Below are 20,239 nucleotides of genomic sequence, written 5' to 3' on the forward strand. Positions count from 1 at the left end.
GCGAGGGAGGAGGTGAGCGGGGGCTGGGTGGTGGACGGCTGCGTCCCGGGTAAAGCCCCGAGGAGGGCTGCGGCGGGGCAGCGCCGGGTCGGAGCGGGCTGTGGGGAGAGCGAGGCTGTGCTGAGGGCTCGGTGGGGCTTCCGGGTGCATCGGCGGGAAGAACGGTGCCCCGAAGGGTCAGAGAGCGGGGAGGGCGGGCTCGCGGCGTGCCGGGAGCTGTAGTCCCTGTGGCGCGCGGCTGCCGGCCCTGTCACGTGGTTCGCCGGGGCGCGGCGGGAGGCGCGGTGTTCCGGCGCTCGGGTGCCGGGCGGCCGTGCCGCGTGCGGTACGCGAGGTGTATTTTTGGGGTTGGATTCGTGTTGATTTCTGGGGGCTTCCAGGTGCGGCCGCTCCCCGAGAAGCGGTGAGTTACCCGGGAGCTGACAGAAGGGAGGAGGAGGATGCTCTTTTCCCCTGCCCAGGGCGCAGAAGATGGCCGCCTCCCCGGCTCACCGGAGCTCCCCCTCAGCCTCCCCTGGCCCGCCTTGCCCGCGCGCCTGCCCTCCCCTCCCGCCCCGCGCGCCTGCTCCCCCCGCCCGCCTGCCCCCCCCCGCGCCTGCTCCCCCCGCCCGCCTGCCCCCCCCCGCCCCGCGCGCTTGCCTCGCCCCGCGCACCTGCTCCCCCCGCCCGCCTGCCCCGTGCGCCTGCTTCGACCCGCGCGCCTGCCCCCTCCCCCCCACCCCGCGCGCCTGCCCCCCCCCCCCCGCCCCGCGCGCCTGCCCCCAGCTCCGGCACCTCCCCTGAAGCGTGCTGCGTAGCCCTAGGCCGCCCCCAGGCCCTGTCGTGAAGGCAGCAAGCCGGCCCTCAAGCGCACGGGATTCCCCCTCGGCGCAGGGGCCCTTAGCAGTAGCGCGGGGAAGGAGCGGTGTGTCCAGAAGCCCCTGCGGAAGGAGAGGCTTTGGTCAAGGTCGATCGACGGTAATGACGGTCGCTGTTTCTTCTTTCCCTCTCCCAGAGACCTTGCTGCGGACGTGGTTGTCTGTCCTTCCCCCGGGGATGCCGTTGACTGTGGCCGTCTCAGGCTTGCGTGGCTTCTCTCTGCCCGGCCTCGCCGTCCTTGCAGCGCGGGGCCGAAAAGGGATAGACAAAGCCCTTCCCAGCTGTGGACAGGAGCTGCCTCGGCTGAAGCTGGCGATGCCAACGAAAGGTAAAGAAGAAGAAATTGAAGGCGCTCTGGCTGCCACCTGCCTTCCTGCCGCAGGCAAGAGAGCCTGTCCCTGCAGGTGAGGAAGGAAGGATCCCCCTTCATAGTCCGCAGCGGGCCAGGCCACCAACGTGCACCGCAGGGTCTGTACGCGTAACCCGGAGTTCGGTACGGGCGTGTAGTGCACGAGCGAGCTAGGCCACGTGCCTAGGAAGCCTCATCTTGTAAGAGCTGTAAGACACCCATGTATTCTCTTTAGGTGGAGGATGGCCTAGAGTCTGGAGCTGCAGAAGAGGCAGGGAGGAGGGAAGGGGAAAGAAGCATCTGAACGGCTAAATTGTGCCAGCAGCACTGAGAGCGAGAGTTGCGGTGAGTCCTGGGCCACTGGGGCCCTGTTGCCTCTCTTGTGCGTCCTGGGCCCTCCCTGTCTCTCCCCTGGCCCCCTCTCTTTCCTTACCTGCTGCAAAATTATTTTTTTTTTTGCGTTCCCCCCGCACCTTCTTTCTACATCTCGCTCTGAGTGGCTCCCTGCCTCCCTGTCTTTTCAGTCCTCCCTCTCTCTGTCCTGTAGCCTGTGGCTACTTTTTCTTTCTCTGCCTCTCTCTGCCTGGCTCTGGCTCCGTTTTTTTGTATTCCTCCTGCTCTGTCCTGTAGCCTGTCGGTACTTTGTCTTTCTCTGGCTCTCTTGGTCTGACTCCCTGTGTTACCAAAAATCGTGGTAAAATTGGAAACAACTCTGTAACACCAATTTAGTATTAAAGAGCAGGCATTCTTTATTCACGGCGCCGGATGCACGGGGGATCGCTCCTCCTAACGTGCGTACCTCACACACCTTTCCCCTACAATTTATAGCTCAAAATTTTACGTAGTCAGACGTATTCATTATTGTCCTGTCTACTGATTGGTACAAACTTGCTCGTTCCTTATGTAAATTACTGCGCAGGCTCGGTTGTCCTCTTCTGAGTAGGTGGCGTTACTTGGGTCGGTGGTGGTCCGTGAGTCGGTGGTCGCGATCTTCCCCCTGCCGGAATTACCTTTTATCTTCTTGGCAGTCCTGGCTAGTTCTCTCAGTCTGCTACACGAAACCGCGTTTTGTCATCCTTTTCTGACAGAAGCACATTGCCTGTTGTTCTGTTCACATTAATGATTACCTAGGGACTAAAATGCAGATCAACAGATACACTGATTCGTACACTCCATGTTCCCATAATGTAACAACGTCTCTGGTTGATTGATTTCATCGCTTTGGTTACACCTGTTCCTGTTGTTCTGTTTCTTCTTTTTTGGCTTTCTGTGATTCTGTTTTTCTCTGCCTCTCGCTTTTCCCAGCTCCCCGTCCCTCACTTTTAATGCCTGTTATCCTTCACCAACTCACTCTTCCTTGGTTCCCATCCCCGTTTCTGAATTCCTCCTGCTTTGCCACGTAGCCCGTGACATTTTCTTAATCTCTCTGTCTGCCTCAACGCTCCCCCCGTGCTTTTTAATTCATATTCTCTGCTCTGTAGCCTGCTACTGTTCTTGCCTTTCTGAGTTCTTCTCTGTCCAACTCCCTTTCCCTATTCTTGAATTCCTGCTCTTCCTGCAACCACCGCTGTTCCCTGTGATCTCCATCTCTCTGTCCAGCTCCCTGTCCCTAGGTTTTAAATCCTGCCTCTGCCCACTGTAGCCTGTCTAGATTTTTCTCTCGGCCCCTCCCTGTCCGGCTCCCTCTCTCTGTGTTCTAATTCCACGTTCTCTGTCACGTAGACCCGTGCTGTTTGTTTGTCCTCATCTCTCTCTGTCCAGCTCCTTGCTGCTATGTTTTATTGCCCAATTTCCTCCCTCTCTGTCTTGGTAGCCCGTTGCTGTAGGTTTTTTCACTTGTTTCTTCGTTTGTCTCTGTCTGCCTCCCAGTGCCGGATCTTTAATTCCTCCTTCCCCGTAGGCCGCTGTTCCTTTTTTCCATACTACATTGTGTTCTCTTTGGCCTCCTTTTCTTATTCATCGGTTCCCTCCTCGCTGCCCCGTGGCCCGTCCCCATTTTATTGTTGCCTCTCTCTCCCTCTCTCTGGCTTCTTGCCCCTGTTTTTAAACTTCCTGCCTCTCTTCCCTGTTGGCCGTGTGATCTTTAGCCTTTCTCCATCTCTTTCCGCCCAGCTCTCCGTGTCTATCGTTAATTCTTCCCTCTCTGCCCTGTAGCCTGTAGCGTTTGTCCTTTCTGGCTTCCCCATGTCCCTATTTTAGAATTGTTTCGCTCTTCTTTCTGTACGCATTGCGATTCCTTTTGCTCTCCATCTCCCTTTTGGTGTATTTTCTTCTTCCTCTGGCTCCCTGTCCCTAATGGTTAATTCTCTCCCTGCTCATGCTCTGTACCACGTAGCCCCATGGTTTGTTTTGTGGTCTTCCCTACCCCGGCCCCTTCCCTCTGTCGTTGGCTCTCTCGGATCCCTGTCCCCGTGGCTTCATTCTTCCCTCTCTGCCCTGTTCTTGTCGCTTTTCTTGTCTTTCTCCATCTCGCTCGGTTCAGCTTTCTGCCCCATTCTTCTTTCCTCACTCGCTGTTGTGCTGCCTGCCCCAGGTTCTTTGTGCGTTTCCAGCCTGCTCCTCATCCTTCTTTGTTGGTATCTGTCCTGCTCGTCCCTCTTTCTGCTGCGTCTCTTCCCCTCTCTCTGCTGCTTTTATCTCCACCTCAGTCAGGCTCCCTGTCCTTCTCTGGCCATCCTGTTCCCTGCCTCGTGCCTTCTCACTACACGCACACACGCCCCCCCAACCCGTCCAGCCGCATGCCGCTTTTCTCTTCTCTCCTCCTACTGTCCTGTGCCCTGCTCCTCACCTTTGGTGGCCTCCCTCTCTGCCCAGCAGCCTGTCGCTCCAGGAGCCAGGCGACGGACGGTCCGCTCCCTGCCAAACCAGGACAAGCGCGTGCCGTGGTTTAGCCCCAGCTGGCAACTCTGCACCAGGGAGCTGCTTGCTCGCTCCACCCTCAGTGGGCTGGGGGAGAGAGCTGGAAGGGTAAAAGTGAGAAAACTCATGGGTGTTTAATAGGTAGAGCAACAGCTGTGCGTGGAAGCAAAGCAAGGAATTCATTCACACTCCTTTTCGGTGGGCAGGTGTTGAGCCTTCTCTGGGAAAGCAGGGCTCTATCATGTGTAATGGTTACTTAGGGAGTGAAATGCCGTAGCCCCTAAGGCCTCCCCCTTCTTCCCCATCTGCATGTACTCAGCGTGATGTCAAATGGTATGGAATAGCCCTTTGGTCAGTTAGCTGGGAAAGCTTTCCCAGCTGTGTCCTCTCCCAGCCTACTTGCTGGTGGGGCACTGAGAAAACCAGAAGAGGCTCTGACTGTGGAAGCAGTGCTCAGCACATCTCTACATTGTTAACGCTGTGTTGAACATCATAAATCCAAAACTTATCCTTTCCTAGCTTCTATGGAGAAAATGAGCACTATCCTAGCCAAAACCAGCTCCGTGCGGCTCCGGCAACGGCGGCCGAGGTGGCCTGGGGGCAGGGGGAGCGTTGGGGACCCTGAGCCACGAATCGCTCCTGGGACTTGTTACATGCACGCTGCCTGCGCAAACACTTGCCCTCTCCTTTGCCCTCGGGGCTGCGTTTGCGCTCCCTTTGCGTGGGGCAGGGGGCTGTGATGGAGCCCTGGGGAGAAGGTGGTGCACTGTGGGGGTGGGGGAGGGGCCCCCCGTTGCTGCTGTGCCTCAGCTGCGGGCGGGGGCTGGATGGAGGAGCCCCAGGTGCGGGCAGTGGGGCTGCCGGTGCCGGCTCCTACCTGGAAAAGGGGTGGTGCCCTGCTCCGGGGGGCCAGTGTGAGCCGAGGGCGGGACGGGGCGGAGCTGTGGCTGAGCGTCAGCGGGCTGCGACTGTAGCGAGGGAGGAGGTGAGCGGGGGCTGGGTGGTGGACGGCTGCGTCCCGGGTAAAGCCCCGAGGAGGGCTGCGGCGGGGCAGCGCCGGGTCGGAGCGGGCTGTGGGGAGAGCGAGGCTGTGCTGAGGGCTCGGTGGGGCTTCCGGGTGCATCGGCGGGAAGAACGGTGCCCCGAAGGGTCAGAGAGCGGGGAGGGCGGGCTCGCGGCGTGCCGGGAGCTGTAGTCCCTGTGGCGCGCGGCTGCCGGCCCTGTCACGTGGTTCGCCGGGGCGCGGCGGGAGGCGCGGTGTTCCGGCGCTCGGGTGCCGGGCGGCCGTGCCGCGTGCGGTACGCGAGGTGTATTTTTGGGGTTGGATTCGTGTTGATTTCTGGGGGCTTCCAGGTGCGGCCGCTCCCCGAGAAGCGGTGAGTTACCCGGGAGCTGACAGAAGGGAGGAGGAGGATGCTCTTTTCCCCTGCCCAGGGCGCAGAAGATGGCCGCCTCCCCGGCTCACCGGAGCTCCCCCTCAGCCTCCCCTGGCCCGCCTTGCCCGCGCGCCTGCCCTCCCCTCCCGCCCCGCGCGCCTGCTCCCCCCGCCCGCCTGCCCCCCCCCGCGCCTGCTCCCCCCGCCCGCCTGCCCCCCCCGCCCCGCGCGCTTGCCTCGCCCCGCGCACCTGCTCCCCCCGCCCGCCTGCCCCGTGCGCCTGCTTCGACCCGCGCGCCTGCCCCCTCCCCCCCACCCCGCGCGCCTGCCCCCCCCCCCCCGCCCCGCGCGCCTGCCCCCAGCTCCGGCACCTCCCCTGAAGCGTGCTGCGTAGCCCTAGGCCGCCCCCAGGCCCTGTCGTGAAGGCAGCAAGCCGGCCCTCAAGCGCACGGGATTCCCCCTCGGCGCAGGGGCCCTTAGCAGTAGCGCGGGGAAGGAGCGGTGTGTCCAGAAGCCCCTGCGGAAGGAGAGGCTTTGGTCAAGGTCGATCGACGGTAATGACGGTCGCTGTTTCTTCTTTCCCTCTCCCAGAGACCTTGCTGCGGACGTGGTTGTCTGTCCTTCCCCCGGGGATGCCGTTGACTGTGGCCGTCTCAGGCTTGCGTGGCTTCTCTCTGCCCGGCCTCGCCGTCCTTGCAGCGCGGGGCCGAAAAGGGATAGACAAAGCCCTTCCCAGCTGTGGACAGGAGCTGCCTCGGCTGAAGCTGGCGATGCCAACGAAAGGTAAAGAAGAAGAAATTGAAGGCGCTCTGGCTGCCACCTGCCTTCCTGCCGCAGGCAAGAGAGCCTGTCCCTGCAGGTGAGGAAGGAAGGATCCCCCTTCATAGTCCGCAGCGGGCCAGGCCACCAACGTGCACCGCAGGGTCTGTACGCGTAACCCGGAGTTCGGTACGGGCGTGTAGTGCACGAGCGAGCTAGGCCACGTGCCTAGGAAGCCTCATCTTGTAAGAGCTGTAAGACACCCATGTATTCTCTTTAGGTGGAGGATGGCCTAGAGTCTGGAGCTGCAGAAGAGGCAGGGAGGAGGGAAGGGGAAAGAAGCATCTGAACGGCTAAATTGTGCCAGCAGCACTGAGAGCGAGAGTTGCGGTGAGTCCTGGGCCACTGGGGCCCTGTTGCCTCTCTTGTGCGTCCTGGGCCCTCCCTGTCTCTCCCCTGGCCCCCTCTCTTTCCTTACCTGCTGCAAAATTATTTTTTTTTTTGCGTTCCCCCCGCACCTTCTTTCTACATCTCGCTCTGAGTGGCTCCCTGCCTCCCTGTCTTTTCAGTCCTCCCTCTCTCTGTCCTGTAGCCTGTGGCTACTTTTTCTTTCTCTGCCTCTCTCTGCCTGGCTCTGGCTCCGTTTTTTTGTATTCCTCCTGCTCTGTCCTGTAGCCTGTCGGTACTTTGTCTTTCTCTGGCTCTCTTGGTCTGACTCCCTGTGTTACCAAAAATCGTGGTAAAATTGGAAACAACTCTGTAACACCAATTTAGTATTAAAGAGCAGGCATTCTTTATTCACGGCGCCGGATGCACGGGGGATCGCTCCTCCTAACGTGCGTACCTCACACACCTTTCCCCTACAATTTATAGCTCAAAATTTTACGTAGTCAGACGTATTCATTATTGTCCTGTCTACTGATTGGTACAAACTTGCTCGTTCCTTATGTAAATTACTGCGCAGGCTCGGTTGTCCTCTTCTGAGTAGGTGGCGTTACTTGGGTCGGTGGTGGTCCGTGAGTCGGTGGTCGCGATCTTCCCCCTGCCGGAATTACCTTTTATCTTCTTGGCAGTCCTGGCTAGTTCTCTCAGTCTGCTACACGAAACCGCGTTTTGTCATCCTTTTCTGACAGAAGCACATTGCCTGTTGTTCTGTTCACATTAATGATTACCTAGGGACTAAAATGCAGATCAACAGATACACTGATTCGTACACTCCATGTTCCCATAATGTAACAACGTCTCTGGTTGATTGATTTCATCGCTTTGGTTACACCTGTTCCTGTTGTTCTGTTTCTTCTTTTTTGGCTTTCTGTGATTCTGTTTTTCTCTGCCTCTCGCTTTTCCCAGCTCCCCGTCCCTCACTTTTAATGCCTGTTATCCTTCACCAACTCACTCTTCCTTGGTTCCCATCCCCGTTTCTGAATTCCTCCTGCTTTGCCACGTAGCCCGTGACATTTTCTTAATCTCTCTGTCTGCCTCAACGCTCCCCCCGTGCTTTTTAATTCATATTCTCTGCTCTGTAGCCTGCTACTGTTCTTGCCTTTCTGAGTTCTTCTCTGTCCAACTCCCTTTCCCTATTCTTGAATTCCTGCTCTTCCTGCAACCACCGCTGTTCCCTGTGATCTCCATCTCTCTGTCCAGCTCCCTGTCCCTAGGTTTTAAATCCTGCCTCTGCCCACTGTAGCCTGTCTAGATTTTTCTCTCGGCCCCTCCCTGTCCGGCTCCCTCTCTCTGTGTTCTAATTCCACGTTCTCTGTCACGTAGACCCGTGCTGTTTGTTTGTCCTCATCTCTCTCTGTCCAGCTCCTTGCTGCTATGTTTTATTGCCCAATTTCCTCCCTCTCTGTCTTGGTAGCCCGTTGCTGTAGGTTTTTTCACTTGTTTCTTCGTTTGTCTCTGTCTGCCTCCCAGTGCCGGATCTTTAATTCCTCCTTCCCCGTAGGCCGCTGTTCCTTTTTTCCATACTACATTGTGTTCTCTTTGGCCTCCTTTTCTTATTCATCGGTTCCCTCCTCGCTGCCCCGTGGCCCGTCCCCATTTTATTGTTGCCTCTCTCTCCCTCTCTCTGGCTTCTTGCCCCTGTTTTTAAACTTCCTGCCTCTCTTCCCTGTTGGCCGTGTGATCTTTAGCCTTTCTCCATCTCTTTCCGCCCAGCTCTCCGTGTCTATCGTTAATTCTTCCCTCTCTGCCCTGTAGCCTGTAGCGTTTGTCCTTTCTGGCTTCCCCATGTCCCTATTTTAGAATTGTTTCGCTCTTCTTTCTGTACGCATTGCGATTCCTTTTGCTCTCCATCTCCCTTTTGGTGTATTTTCTTCTTCCTCTGGCTCCCTGTCCCTAATGGTTAATTCTCTCCCTGCTCATGCTCTGTACCACGTAGCCCCATGGTTTGTTTTGTGGTGTTCCCTACCCCGGCCCCTTCCCTCTGTCGTTGGCTCTCTCGGATCCCTGTCCCCGTGGCTTCATTCTTCCCTCTCTGCCCTGTTCTTGTTGCTTTTCTTGTCTTCCTCCATCTCGCTCGCTCAGCTTTCTGCCCCTATTCTTCTTTCCTCACTCGCTGTTGTGCTGCCTGCCCCAGCTTCTTTGTGCGTTTCCAGCCTGCTCCTCACCGTTCTTTCTTGGTCTCTGTCCTGCTCTTACCTCTTTCTGCTGCCTCTCTTCCCCTCTCTGCTGCTTTTATCTCCACCTCTGACAGGCTCCCTCTCTGTGTTCTAATTCCAAGTTCTCTTTCACATAGACCCGTGCTGTTTGTTTGTCCTCAACTCTTCTGTCCAGCTCCTTGCTGCTATATTTCCTCGTCTCCTCCCTGTCTGTCTTGGTAGCCCATTGCTGTTGGTTTTTTCACTTGTTTCTTCGTTTGTCTCTGTCTGCCTCCCAGTGCCTGATCTTTAATTCCTCCTTCCCCGTAGGCCGCTGTTCCTTTTTTCCATACTACATTGTGTTCTCTTTGGCCTCCTTTTCTTATTCATCGGTTCCCTCCTCGCTGCCCCGTGGCCCGTCCCCATTTTATTGTTGCCTCTCTCTCCCTCTCTCTGGCTTCTTGCCCCTGTTTTTAAACTTCCTGCCTCTCTTCCCTGTTGGCCGTGTGATCTTTAGCCTTTCTCCATCTCTTTCCGCCCAGCTCTCCGTGTCTATCGTTAATTCTTCCCTCTCTGCCCTGTAGCCTGTAGCTTTTGTCCTTTCTGGCTTCCCCATGTCCCTATTTTAGAATTGTTTCGCTCTTCTTTCTGTACGCATTGCGATTCCTTTTGCTCTCCATCTCCCTTTTGGTGTAATTTCTTTTTCCTCTGGCTCCCTGTCCCTAATGGTTAATTCTCTCCCTGCTCATGCTCTGTACCACGTAGCCCCATGGTTTGTTTTGAGGTCTTCCCCATCCCCGGCCCCTTCCCTCCGTCGTTGGCTCTCTCGGATCCCTGTCCCCGTGGCTTCATTCTTCCCTCTCTGCCCTGTTCTTGTCGCTTTTCTTGTCTTTCTCCATCTCGCTCGGTTCAGCTTTCTGCCCCATTCTTCTTTCCTCACTCGCTGTTGTGCTGCCTGCCCCAGGTTCTTTGTGCGTTTCCAGCCTGCTCCTCATCGTTCTTTCTTGGCCTCTGTCCTGCTCTTCCCCTCTCTGCTGCTTTTATCTCCACCTCTGACAGGCTCCCTCTCTGTGTTCTAATTCCATGTTCTCTTTCACGTAGACCCGTGCTGTTTGTTTGTCCTCAACTATCTCTGTCCCGCTCCTTGCTGCTATGTTTTATTGCCCAATTTCCTCCCTCTCTGTCTTGGTAGCCCGTTGCTGTAGGTTTTTTCACTTGTTTCTTCGTTTGTCTCTGTCTGCCTCCCAGTGCCTGATCTTTAATTCCTCCTTCCCCGTAGGCCGCTGTTCCTTTTTTCCATACTACATTGTGTTCTCTTTGGCCTCCTTTTCTTATTCATCGGCTCCCTCCTCGCTGCCCCGTGGCCCGTCCCCATTTTATTGTTGCCTCTCTCTCCCTCTCTCTGGCTTCTTGCCCCTGTTTTTAAACGTCTTCCCTCTCTTCCCTGTTGGCCGTGTGATCTTTAGCCTTTCTCCATCTCTTTCCGCCCAGCTCTCTGTGTCTATCGTTAATTCTTCCCTCTCTGCCCTGTAGCCTGTAGCGTTTGTCCTTTCTGGCTTCCCCATGTCCCTATTTTAGAATTGTTTCGCTCTTCTTTCTGTACGCATTGCGATTCCTTTTGCTCTCCATCTCCCTTTTGGTGTATTTTCTTCTTCCTCTGGCTCCCTGTCCCTAATGGTTAATTCTCTCCCTGCTCATGCTCTGTACCACGTAGCCCCATGGTTTGTTTTGAGGTCTTCCCTACCCCGGCCCCTTCCCTCTGTCGTTGGCTCTCTCGGCTCCCTGTCCCCGTGGCTTCATTCTTCCCTCTCTGCCCTGTTCTTGTCGCTTTTCTTGTCTTTCTCCATCTCGCTCGGTTCAGCTTTCTGCCCCTATTCTTCTTTCCTCACTCGCTGTTGTGCTGCCTGCCCCAGGTTCTTTGTGCGTTTCCAGCCTGCTCCTCATCGTTCTTTCTTGGTCTCTGTCCTGCTCTTACCTCTTTCTGCTGCCTCTCTTCCCCTCTCTGCTGCTTTTATCTCCACCTCTGACAGGCTCCCTCTCTGTGTTCTAATTCCAAGTTCTCTTTCACATAGACCCGTGCTGTTTGTTTGTCCTCAACTATCTCTGTCCCGCTCCTTGCTGCTATGTTTTATTGCCCAATTTCCTCCCTCTCTGTCTTGGTAGCCCATTGCTGTAGGTTTTTTCACTTGTTTCTTCGTTTGTCTCTGTCTGCCTCCCAGTGCCTGATCTTTAATTCCTCCTTCCCCGTAGGCCGCTGTTCCTTTTTTCCATACTACATTGTGTTCTCTTTGGCCTCCTTTTCTTATTCATCGGCTCCCTCCTCGCTGCCCCGTGGCCCGTCCCCATTTTATTGTTGCCTCTCTCTCCCTCTCTCTGGCTTCTTGCCCCTGTTTTTAAACGTCTTCCCTCTCTTCCCTGTTGGCCGTGTGATCTTTAGCCTTTCTCCATCTCTTTCCGCCCAGCTCTCTGTGTCTATCGTTAATTCTTCCCTCTCTGCCCTGTAGCCTGTAGCGTTTGTCCTTTCTGGCTTCCCCATGTCCCTATTTTAGAATTGTTTCGCTCTTCTTTCTGTACGCATTGCGATTCCTTTTGCTCTCCATCTCCCTTTTGGTGTATTTTCTTCTTCCTCTGGCTCCCTGTCCCTAATGGTTAATTCTCTCCCTGCTCATGCTCTGTACCACGTAGCCCCATGGTTTGTTTTGAGGTCTTCCCTACCCCGGCCCCTTCCCTCTGTCGTTGGCTCTCTCGGCTCCCTGTCCCCGTGGCTTCATTCTTCCCTCTCTGCCCTGTTCTTGTCGCTTTTCTTGTCTTTCTCCATCTCGCTCGGTTCAGCTTTCTGACCCTATTCTTCTTTCCTCACTCGCTGTTGTGCTGCCTGCCCCAGGTTCTTTGTGCGTTTCCAGCCTGCTCCTCATCGTTCTTTCTTGGTCTCTGTCCTGCTCTTACCTCTTTCTGCTGCCTCTCTTCCCCTCTCTGCTGCTTTTATCTCCACCTCTGACAGGCTCCCTCTCTGTGTTCTAATTCCAAGTTCTCTTTCACATAGACCCGTGCTGTTTGTTTGTCCTCAACTATCTCTGTCCCGCTCCTTGCTGCTATGTTTTATTGCCCAATTTCCTCCCTCTCTGTCTTGGTAGCCCATTGCTGTAGGTTTTTTCACTTGTTTCTTCGTTTGTCTCTGTCTGCCTCCCAGTGCCTGATCTTTAATTCCTCCTTCCCCGTAGGCCGCTGTTCCTTTTTTCCATACTACATTGTGTTCTCTTTGGCCTCCTTTTCTTATTCATCGGCTCCCTCCTCGCTGCCCCGTGGCCCGTCCCCATTTTATTGTTGCCTCTCTCTCCCTCTCTCTGGCTTCTTGCCCCTGTTTTTAAACGTCTTCCCTCTCTTCCCTGTTGGCCGTGTGATCTTTAGCCTTTCTCCATCTCTTTCCGCCCAGCTCTCTGTGTCTATCGTTAATTCTTCCCTCTCTGCCCTGTAGCCTGTAGCGTTTGTCCTTTCTGGCTTCCCCATGTCCCTATTTTAGAATTGTTTCGCTCTTCTTTCTGTACGCATTGCGATTCCTTTTGCTCTCCATCTCCCTTTTGGTGTATTTTCTTCTTCCTCTGGCTCCCTGTCCCTAATGGTTAATTCTCTCCCTGCTCATGCTCTGTACCACGTAGCCCCATGGTTTGTTTTGTGGTCTTCCCTACCCCGGCCCCTTCCCTCCGTCGTTGGCTCTCTCGGCTCCCTGTCCCCGTGGCTTCATTCTTCCCTCTCTGCCCTGTTCTTGTCGCTTTTCTTGTCTTTCTCCATCTCGCTCGGTTCAGCTTTCTGCCCCTATTCTTCTTTCCTCACTCGCTGTTGTGCTGCCTGCCCCAGGTTCTTTGTGCGTTTCCAGCCTGCTCCTCATCGTTCTTTCTTGGTCTCTGTCCTGCTCTTACCTCTTTCTGCTGCCTCTCTTCCCCTCTCTGCTGCTTTTATCTCCACCTCTGACAGGCTCCCTCTCTGTGTTCTAATTCCAAGTTCTCTTTCACATAGACCCGTGCTGTTTGTTTGTCCTCATCTCTCTCTGTCCAGCTCCTTGCTGCTATGTTTTATTGCTCAATTTCCTCCCTCTCTGTCTTGGTAGCCCATTGCTGTTGGTTTTTTCACTTGTTTCTTCGTTTGTCTCTGTCTGCCTCCCAGTGTCTGATCTTTAATTCCTCCTTCCCCGTAGGCCGCTGTTCCTTTTTTCCATACTACATTGTGTTCTCTTTGGCCTCCTTTTCTTATTCATCGGTTCCCTCCTCGCTGCCCCGTGGCCCGTCCCCATTTTATTGTTGCCTCTCTCTCCCTCTCTCTGGCTTCTTGCCCCTGTTTTTAAACTTCCTGCCTCTCTTCCCTGTTGGCCGTGTGATCTTTAGCCTTTCTCCATCTCTTTCCGCCCAGCTCTCCGTGTCTATCGTTAATTCTTCCCTCTCTGCCCTGTAGCCTGTAGCTTTTGTCCTTTCTGGCTTCCCCATGTCCCTATTTTAGAATTGTTTCGCTCTTCTTTCTGTACACATTGCGATTCCTTTTGCTCTCCATCTCCCTTTTGGTGTATTTTCTTTTTCCTCTGGCTCCCTGTCCCTGATTGCTAATTTTCTCCCTGCTCATGCTCTGTACCACGTAGCCCCATGGTTTGTTTTGTGGTGTTCCCTCCCCGGCCCCTTCCCTCTGTCGTTGGCTGTCTCGGATCCCTGTCCCCGTGGCTTCATTCTCTCAACTCTGCCCTGTTCTTGTTGCTTTTCTTGTCTTCCTCCATCTCGCTCGCTCAGCTTTCTGCCCCTATTCTTCTTTCCTCCCTCGCTGTTGTGCTGCCTGCCCCCTGGTTCTTTGTGCGTTTCCAGCCTGCTCCTCATCGTTCTTTCTTGGTCTCTGTCCTGCTCTTACCTCTTTCTGCTGCCTCTCTTCCCCTCTCTGCTGCTTTTATCTCCACCTCTGACAGGCTCCCTCTCTGTGTACTAATTCCATGTTCTCTTTCACATAGACCCGTGCTGTTTGTTTGTCCTCAACTCTCTCTGTCCAGCTCCTTGCTGCTATGTTTTATTGCCCAGTTTCCTCCCTCTCTGTCTTGGTAGCCCATTGCTGTTGGTTTTTTCACTTGTTTCTTCGTTTGTCTCTGTCTGCCTCCCAGTGCCTGATCTTTAATTCCTCCTTCCCCGTAGGCCACTGTTCCTTTTTTCCATACTACATTGTGTTCTCTTTGGCCTCCTTTTCTTATTCATCGGTTCCCTCCTCGCTGCCCCGTGGCCCGTCCCCATTTTATTGTTGCCTCTCTCTCCCTCTCTCTGGCTTCTTGCCCCTGTTTTTAAACTTCCTGCCTCTCTTCCCTGTTGGCCGTGTGATCTTTAGCCTTTCTCCATCTCTTTCCGCCCAGCTCTCCGTGTCTATCGTTAATTCTTCCCTCTCTGCCCTGTAGCCTGTAGCGTTTGTCCTTTCTGGCTTCCCCATGTCCCTATTTTAGAATTGTTTCGCTCTTCTTTCTGTACGCATTGCGATTCCTTTTGCTCTCCATCTCCCTTTTGGTGTATTTTCTTCTTCCTCTGGCTCCCTGTCCCTAATGGTTAATTCTCTCCCTGCTCATGCTCTGTACCACGTAGCCCCATGGTTTGTTTTGTGGTCTTCCCTACCCCGGCCCCTTCCCTCTGTCGTTGGCTCTCTCGGATCCCTGTCCCCGTGGCTTCATTCTTCCCTCTCTGCCCTGTTCTTGTCGCTTTTCTTGTCTTTCTCCATCTCGCTCGGTTCAGCTTTCTGCCCCATTCTTCTTTCCTCACTCGCTGTTGTGCTGCCTGCCCCAGGTTCTTTGTGCGTTTCCAGCCTGCTCCTCATCCTTCTTTGTTGGTATCTGTCCTGCTCGTCCCTCTTTCTGCTGCGTCTCTTCCCCTCTCTCTGCTGCTTTTATCTCCACCTCAGTCAGGCTCCCTGTCCTTCTCTGGCCATCCTGTTCCCTGCCTCGTGCCTTCTCACTACACGCACACACGCCCCCCCAACCCGTCCAGCCGCATGCCGCTTTTCTCTTCTCTCCTCCTACTGTCCTGTGCCCTGCTCCTCACCTTTGGTGGCCTCCCTCTCTGCCCAGCAGCCTGTCGCTCCAGGAGCCAGGCGACGGACGGTCCGCTCCCTGCCAAACCAGGACAAGCGCGTGCCGTGGTTTAGCCCCAGCTGGCAACTCTGCACCAGGGAGCTGCTTGCTCGCTCCACCCTCAGTGGGCTGGGGGAGAGAGCTGGAAGGGTAAAAGTGAGAAAACTCATGGGTGTTTAATAGGTAGAGCAACAGCTGTGCGTGGAAGCAAAGCAAGGAATTCATTCACACTCCTTTTCGGTGGGCAGGTGTTGAGCCTTCTCTGGGAAAGCAGGGCTCTATCATGTGTAATGGTTACTTAGGGAGTGAAATGCCGTAGCCCCTAAGGCCTCCCCCTTCTTCCCCATCTGCATGTACTCAGCGTGATGTCAAATGGTATGGAATAGCCCTTTGGTCAGTTAGCTGGGAAAGCTTTCCCAGCTGTGTCCTCTCCCAGCCTACTTGCTGGTGGGGCACTGAGAAAACCAGAAGAGGCTCTGACTGTGGAAGCAGTGCTCAGCACATCTCTACATTGTTAACGCTGTGTTGAACATCATAAATCCAAAACTTATCCTTTCCTAGCTTCTATGGAGAAAATGAGCACTATCCTAGCCAAAACCAGCTCCGTGCGGCTCCGGCAACGGCGGCCGAGGTGGCCTGGGGGCAGGGGGAGCGTTGGGGACCCTGAGCCACGAATCGCTCCTGGGACTTGTTACATGCACGCTGCCTGCGCAAACACTTGCCCTCTCCTTTGCCCTCGGGGCTGCGTTTGCGCTCCCTTTGCGTGGGGCAGGGGGCTGTGATGGAGCCCTGGGGAGAAGGTGGTGCACTGTGGGGGTGGGGGAGGGGCCCCCCGTTGCTGCTGTGCCTCAGCTGCGGGCGGGGGCTGGATGGAGGAGCCCCAGGTGCGGGCAGTGGGGCTGCCGGTGCCGGCTCCTACCTGGAAAAGGGGTGGTGCCCTGCTCCGGGGGGCCAGTGTGAGCCGAGGGCGGGACGGGGCGGAGCTGTGGCTGAGCGTCAGCGGGCTGCGACTGTAGCGAGGGAGGAGGTGAGCGGGGGCTGGGTGGTGGACGGCTGCGTCCCGGGTAAAGCCCCGAGGAGGGCTGCGGCGGGGCAGCGCCGGGTCGGAGCGGGCTGTGGGGAGAGCGAGGCTGTGCTGAGGGCTCGGTGGGGCTTCCGGGTGCATCGGCGGGAAGAACGGTGCCCCGAAGGGTCAGAGAGCGGGGAGGGCGGGCTCGCGGCGTGCCGGGAGCTGTAGTCCCTGTGGCGCGCGGCTGCCGGCCCTGTCACGTGGTTCGCCGGGGCGCGGCGGGAGGCGCGGTGTTCCGGCGCTCGGGTGCCGGGCGGCCGTGCCGCGTGCGGTACGCGAGGTGTATTTTTGGGGTTGGATTCGTGTTGATTTCTGGGGGCTTCCAGGTGCGGCCGCTCCCCGAGAAGCGGTGAGTTACCCGGGAGCTGACAGAAGGGAGGAGGAGGATGCTCTTTTCCCCTGCCCAGGGCGCAGAAGATGGCCGCCTCCCCGGCTCACCGGAGCTCCCCCTCAGCCTCCCCTGGCCCGCCTTGCCCGCGCGCCTGCCCTCCCCTCCCGCCCCGCGCGCCTGCTCCCCCCGCCCGCCTGCCCCCCCCCGCGCCTGCTCCCCCCGCCCGCCTGCCCCCCCCGCCCCGCGCGCTTGCCTCGCCCCGCGCACCTGCTCCCCCCGCCCGCCTGCCCCGTGCGCCTGCTTCGACCCGCGCGCCTGCCCCCTCCCCCCCACCCCGCGCGCCTGCCCCCTCCCCCCCACCCCGCGCGCCTGCCCCCTCCCCCCCACCCCGCGCGCCTGCCCCCAGCTCCGGCACCTCCCCTGAAGCGTGCTGCGTAGCCCTAGGCCGCCCCCAGGCCCTGTCGTGAAGGCAGCGAGCCGGCCCTCAAGCGCACGGGATTCCCCCTCGGCGCAGGGGCCCTTAGCAGTAGCGCGGGGAAGGAGCGGTGTGTCCAGAAGCCCCTGCGGAAGGAGAGGCTTTGGTCAAGGTCGATCGACGGTAATGACGGTCGCTGTTTCTTCTTTCCCTCTCCCAGAGACCTTGCTGCGGACGTGGTTGTCTGTCCTTCCCCCGGGGATGCCGTTGACTGTGGCCGTCTCAGGCTTGCGTGGCTTCTCTCTGCCCGGCCTCGCCGTCCTTGCAGCGCGGGGCCGAAAAGGGATAGACAAAGCCCTTCCCAGCTGTGGACAGGAGCTGCCTCGGCTGAAGCTGGCGATGCCAACGAAAGGTAAAGAAGAAGAAATTGAAGGCGCTCTGGCTGCCACCTGCCTTCCTGCCGCAGGCAAGAGAGCCTGTCCCTGCAGGTGAGGAAGGAAGGATCCCCCTTCATAGTCCGCAGCGGGCCAGGCCACCAACGTGCACCGCAGGGTCTGTACGCGTAACCCGGAGTTCGGTACGGGCGTGTAGCGCACGAGCGAGCTAGGCCACGTGCCTAGGAAGCCTCATCTTGTAAGAGCTGTAAGACACCCATGTATTCTCTTTAGGTGGAGGATGGCCTAGAGTCTGGAGCTGCAGAAGAGGCAGGGAGGAGGGAAGGGGAAAGAAGCATCTGAACGGCTAAATTGTGCCAGCAGCACTGAGAGCGAGAGTTGCGGTGAGTCCTGGGCCACTGGGGCCCTGTTGCCTCTCTTGTGCGTCCTGGGCCCTCCCTGTCTCTCCCCTGGCCCCCTCTCTTTCCTTACCTGCTGCAAAATTATTTTTTTTTTTGCGTTCCCCCCGCACCTTCTTTCTACATCTCGCTCTGAGTGGCTCCCTGCCTCCCTGTCTTTTCAGTCCTCCCTCTCTCTGTCCTGTAGCCTGTGGCTACTTTTTCTTTCTCTGCCTCTCTCTGCCTGGCTCTGGCTCCGTTTTTTTGTATTCCTCCTGCTCTGTCCTGTAGCCTGTCGGTACTTTGTCTTTCTCTGGCTCTCTTGGTCTGACTCCCTGTGTTACCAAAAATCGTGGTAAAATTGGAAACAACTCTGTAACACCAATTTAGTATTAAAGAGCAGGCATTCTTTATTCACGGCGCCGGATGCACGGGGGATCGCTCCTCCTAACGTGCGTACCTCACACACCTTTCCCCTACAATTTATAGCTCAAAATTTTACGTAGTCAGACGTATTCATTATTGTCCTGTCTACTGATTGGTACAAACTTGCTCGTTCCTTATGTAAATTACTGCGCAGGCTCGGTTGTCCTCTTCTGAGTAGGTGGCGTTACTTGGGTCGGTGGTGGTCCGTGAGTCGGTGGTCGCGATCTTCCCCCTGCCGGAATTACCTTTTATCTTCTTGGCAGTCCTGGCTAGTTCTCTCAGTCTGCTACACGAAACCGCGTTTTGTCATCCTTTTCTGACAGAAGCACATTGCCTGTTGTTCTGTTCACATTAATGATTACCTAGGGACTAAAATGCAGATCAACAGATACACTGATTCGTACACTCCATGTTCCCATAATGTAACAACGTCTCTGGTTGATTGATTTCATCGCTTTGGTTACACCTGTTCCTGTTGTTCTGTTTCTTCTTTTTTGGCTTTCTGTGATTCTGTTTTTCTCTGCCTCTCGCTTTTCCCAGCTCCCCGTCCCTCACTTTTAATGCCTGTTATCCTTCACCAACTCACTCTTCCTTGGTTCCCATCCCCGTTTCTGAATTCCTCCTGCTTTGCCACGTAGCCCGTGACATTTTCTTAATCTCTCTGTCTGCCTCAACGCTCCCCCCGTGCTTTTTAATTCATATTCTCTGCTCTGTAGCCTGCTACTGTTCTTGCCTTTCTGAGTTCTTCTCTGTCCAACTCCCTTTCCCTATTCTTGAATTCCTGCTCTTCCTGCAACCACCGCTGTTCCCTGTGATCTCCATCTCTCTGTCCAGCTCCCTGTCCCTAGGTTTTAAATCCTGCCTCTGCCCACTGTAGCCTGTCTAGATTTTTCTCTCGGCCCCTCCCTGTCCGGCTCCCTCTCTCTGTGTTCTAATTCCACGTTCTCTGTCACGTAGACCCGTGCTGTTTGTTTGTCCTCATCTCTCTCTGTCCAGCTCCTTGCTGCTATGTTTTATTGCCCAATTTCCTCCCTCTCTGTCTTGGTAGCCCGTTGCTGTAGGTTTTTTCACTTGTTTCTTCGTTTGTCTCTGTCTGCCTCCCAGTGCCGGATCTTTAATTCCTCCTTCCCCGTAGGCCGCTGTTCCTTTTTTCCATACTACATTGTGTTCTCTTTGGCCTCCTTTTCTTATTCATCGGTTCCCTCCTCGCTGCCCCGTGGCCCGTCCCCATTTTATTGTTGCCTCTCTCTCCCTCTCTCTGGCTTCTTGCCCCTGTTTTTAAACTTCCTGCCTCTCTTCCCTGTTGGCCGTGTGATCTTTAGCCTTTCTCCATCTCTTTCCGCCCAGCTCTCTGTGTCTATCGTTAATTCTTCCCTCTCTGCCCTGTAGCCTGTAGCGTTTGTCCTTTCTGGCTTCCCCATGTCCCTATTTTAGAATTGTTTCGCTCTTCTTTCTGTACGCATTGCGATTCCTTTTGCTCTCCATCTCCCTTTTGGTGTATTTTCTTCTTCCTCTGGCTCCCTGTCCCTAATGGTTAATTCTCTCCCTGCTCATGCTCTGTACCACGTAGCCCCATGGTTTGTTTTGTGGTCTTCCCTACCCCGGCCCCTTCCCTCTGTCGTTGGCTCTCTCGGATCCCTGTCCCCGTGGCTTCATTCTTCCCTCTCTGCCCTGTTCTTGTCGCTTTTCTTGTCTTTCTCCATCTCGCTCGGTTCAGCTTTCTGCCCCATTCTTCTTTCCTCACTCGCTGTTGTGCTGCCTGCCCCAGGTTCTTTGTGCGTTTCCAGCCTGCTCCTCATCCTTCTTTGTTGGTATCTGTCCTGCTCGTCCCTCTTTCTGCTGCGTCTCTTCCCCTCTCTCTGCTGCTTTTATCTCCACCTCAGTCAGGCTCCCTGTCCTTCTCTGGCCATCCTGTTCCCTGCCTCGTGCCTTCTCACTACACGCACACACGCCCCCCCAACCCGTCCAGCCGCATGCCGCTTTTCTCTTCTCTCCTCCTACTGTCCTGTGCCCTGCTCCTCACCTTTGGTGGCCTCCCTCTCTGCCCAGCAGCCTGTCGCTCCAGGAGCCAGGCGACGGACGGTCCGCTCCCTGCCAAACCAGGACAAGCGCGTGCCGTGGTTTAGCCCCAGCTGGCAACTCTGCACCAGGGAGCTGCTTGCTCGCTCCACCCTCAGTGGGCTGGGGGAGAGAGCTGGAAGGGTAAAAGTGAGAAAACTCATGGGTGTTTAATAGGTAGAGCAACAGCTGTGCGTGGAAGCAAAGCAAGGAATTCATTCACACTCCTTTTCGGTGGGCAGGTGTTGAGCCTTCTCTGGGAAAGCAGGGCTCTATCATGTGTAATGGTTACTTAGGGAGTGAAATGCCG

At 56.0% G+C, this 20,239-nt stretch overlaps 3 long non-coding RNA genes across 3 annotated transcripts; all 3 read left to right on the plus strand.

Moving 5' to 3' along the window:
* The first annotated feature begins 264 nt into the window (after positions 1–264).
* On the plus strand, positions 265–4,211 carry LOC142051059 (uncharacterized). The gene is made up of 4 exons (XR_012658282.1): positions 265–403; positions 995–1,186; positions 1,443–1,552; positions 4,025–4,211. It is a non-coding gene; the product is annotated as an uncharacterized LOC142051059 (long non-coding RNA).
* Positions 4,212–5,352: 1,141 nt separating this feature from the next.
* LOC142051060 (uncharacterized) lies at positions 5,353–15,421 on the plus strand. The gene is made up of 4 exons (XR_012658283.1): positions 5,353–5,442; positions 6,033–6,224; positions 6,481–6,590; positions 14,859–15,421. It is a non-coding gene; the product is annotated as an uncharacterized LOC142051060 (long non-coding RNA).
* Positions 15,422–16,184: 763 nt separating this feature from the next.
* Positions 16,185–20,110, plus strand: LOC142051061 (uncharacterized). The gene is made up of 4 exons (XR_012658284.1): positions 16,185–16,276; positions 16,894–17,085; positions 17,342–17,451; positions 19,924–20,110. It is a non-coding gene; the product is annotated as an uncharacterized LOC142051061 (long non-coding RNA).
* Positions 20,111–20,239: the final 129 nt, after the last annotated feature.

The sequence above is a fragment of the Phalacrocorax aristotelis genome, unplaced genomic scaffold, assembly GCF_949628215.1.
Source record: "Phalacrocorax aristotelis unplaced genomic scaffold, bGulAri2.1 scaffold_170, whole genome shotgun sequence".
NCBI classification, from domain to species: domain Eukaryota; kingdom Metazoa; phylum Chordata; class Aves; order Suliformes; family Phalacrocoracidae; genus Phalacrocorax; species Phalacrocorax aristotelis.